Source organism: Clarias gariepinus, chromosome 3 (assembly GCF_024256425.1).
Source record: "Clarias gariepinus isolate MV-2021 ecotype Netherlands chromosome 3, CGAR_prim_01v2, whole genome shotgun sequence".
NCBI lineage: Eukaryota > Metazoa > Chordata > Actinopteri > Siluriformes > Clariidae > Clarias > Clarias gariepinus.
In genome coordinates this window covers 13,347,870-13,350,934 of record NC_071102.1, presented here as the reverse complement: position 1 = coordinate 13,350,934, position 3,065 = coordinate 13,347,870, and positions in this window count along the sequence as shown.

Below are 3,065 nucleotides of genomic sequence, written 5' to 3'. Positions count from 1 at the left end.
TAGGAACCTCTGTAGTCCAACTAGAAGTAGTCCATTGTATTTATTCCCATTTCACAACTGTGGTAGGACCTCCAGTCAACAGGTCCCAGTCAAAGCAATTTAAGGTTAATCTGCATGTCTTTGGACGGAAACCAGAGTACACTGAGGAAATTTACCAATTATGGGGAGAACATGCAAACTCCATGCACACATACCCCAAGGCTGGAATTGAACATGGACCCTGGAGGCACAAGGTGACGGTACTAACCATTAAGCCATTTCACATTTGGTGAGTACACTATCATTGTTAATAAACATTATTAATTATTGCATAATTGTAATGCTATAGTGTAACGGTATAGTGTTTCAGAAGCACTGCTTGATGATTTGACCTTAAAATTTCTAAAAATTTCGGCTAAGAATGCAGTCGAATGCAGATTATTCTGTCCCCTCATCTATGGATGCAAGACATCTTTCATCACACACAGTGTGGGAGGTAGAAAGAGGGGAAAGACAAAACGTCTGGAAATGATAGGCCTGCACTCCTTTAATCCAAACAACAGAGAACACACACTCCTCGTTTCAGACAATTAAACAGAGCTGTTAGCATTCAGGGTCACCCAGGATGGAGCTTTCAGGCAATATACTGTACTGTACATTACACACACACAAACAAGAAGAAAAAGCAAGATGATGTTTGTCAATCAGACTATTTATAGAAAAGCCCTGAAAGGCAGATGAATAAGGAGATCTCATTTTTCATGACGTATCATTTGTACGTTTGTATATGTATGAGAGAACTCTGATTGCTAAAACATTTAGAACATGAATCATCATGAGGTGACGGCCTGAAGAACCCTGTGTGACAACCCATTTCACAAAATGCATCAGTGGTTCTGAAGAACGGACTGCATATAAAGAATGCTACAGCAGAAATCTGATGACCTGTCAGGAGTGTAACTCATAGCTAATATACTGTAAGCAACTCTTTAAACAAGTGATTATTTTGGCCTGCCTGGATGTGTAAAAATTCTCTACTATTCTTGTCCTGCAGCTTTGAAATCCTATCCCCTGATTAGCAGTACTGCATGGTCAGTGCATGTTTTAGAAAGGCCTCTAAGACCTGAGATCAAAATGGGAGAAACCATACATTTTAGTTTGTTTGTTTGTTTATGACTGTATTTTTTGTATTAGTATTTGCATTATTGCACTTTATGAGCATACATTTGGTGCACAATAAGGTTTTACAAAATACACCAATCAGCCGTAACATTAACATTGATTATCAATTATATACCAGCAAACGGGTGACAGGGTTATAGGCACCCAATGCTCACCCATGCCTGCTGGGACTAAAGGCTAGCCGTCTCGTGATTTTCATCTTACAGAAAAGCTAATGCAGCACAACTGGCTGAAAATGTCAAATAGAAAGGCACCAGAACAGGCAAAGTACCTAAGACTGCTGACCCGGCCCCCAAACTCCTCAGATCCCATTCTGATTAAGCACACATGCATGGATGTGTGGACAAACAATTCCATAACCAGAGTTCCCAAAAGATCCTCTGCCAATGTCCTGGTGCCAGACACCACAGTATACCCGTAGAGGCCTGATGAAATCGTACCTTGAAGGGCCTTGGAAGAACAATCAGTATGTATCTGTGTATATGTTATAGTCATAAGACAACACTGCATAAAAATATTTTCATGCTGCCCCTGTGCATGTATAGTCAATATAGAATCTTATTGATGCTAATTACAAATAGCATCACAATTAAGCAAAATGGCTAATAACTATAAAGCCATAAAACACTACCCAAGGGCTGACAATAAATTTTATTAATGATTTTTAAATAATGTATTGGATTGTCCTACTTGCATGTTCTCCCTGTGCTTGGTGGGTTTCCTCCGGGTACTCAGGTTTCCTCCTACAGTCCAAACTCATACAGATTAGCTAACTGGTTTTTCCAAATTGCCCGTAGTGTGTGATCTTGTCTGCCCTTTAATATATTTGTACCCATCCAGGGTGTACATCACCTAGTCTCCCAGATAGGATAGGCTCCAGGCCCACTGTGACCCTGTACAGGATAAATTAATTGATATAATAAACCGGATTAAATGTGCTTTTAGCCAATTAGCAAAAGACAGGCGAGGCAGAATTAAACATAAATTTAAGTGGTCAGGATCAATGACCGTCACATTATTATAGATTTAATCTCAGTTTTAGGTGAGCATAATCTGATATTCTTTCCTGTTGGCCGGAAGTAATGGATATACAATGACCATGCAGAATTGTGTTACAGCATGTCATACTAAGACATAGCTGAGCAACACTAGCCTCTAAAAACAATGACAGCCACCTAGACCCAACCATGCTGAAATATGACACACATGTAACTTTCTGTTCCAGAAACTATAGAAATGTAACAGAGATAATGAATGAAAATGGTATTACTATTGAAGAAGTGAATATTATCCTCATTCAGGTCAAGAAACAGAGAGATCACTCATCATAAACAATGACTGGCATTACACTGAAGTTTAACCCAAATACGTGTCTAGTAGGGACGTCTGTGTGAAGTTGTTACAAAGGTTAAGCTGAGACACAGGTGGTAACTGGTAATGAGGAGGTCAGGGTCAGAACGTACCATATTCAACCTACTGCAAGCTGAAATTTGACCTTACACATAACTATCGGCATCACAGAGCCATCTGCTCGGACTCTTCACTGATTTTCTTCTTTTTCTATCCCTTCTTTAAAAGTTGTTCCCTGAACTAAATTATACATGAATGTCTCATCCATCTTATTAGATATTTGCATGTGCAAATGATGATGAAGAAAATAGCATTTGGGTGAATATTAACTCTTGTTGGCTATGTGTTTGAAGAGTTTACTATGTTTTGGCTATGTTTTTGAAGAGTTTACACTTCCATGAACATGGTTCATACCATGGCCTAACCTTCCTGGGCTAAAACCTTTGGGGTGTGTCCAAGCTTGCGAAGCTGAAGGGGGGCTAGGATTACCTCCTCCTTAGGCAAGTCCAACACATGTGCTGTCACTCATATTCCTAACACACAGTCGGGAAAGA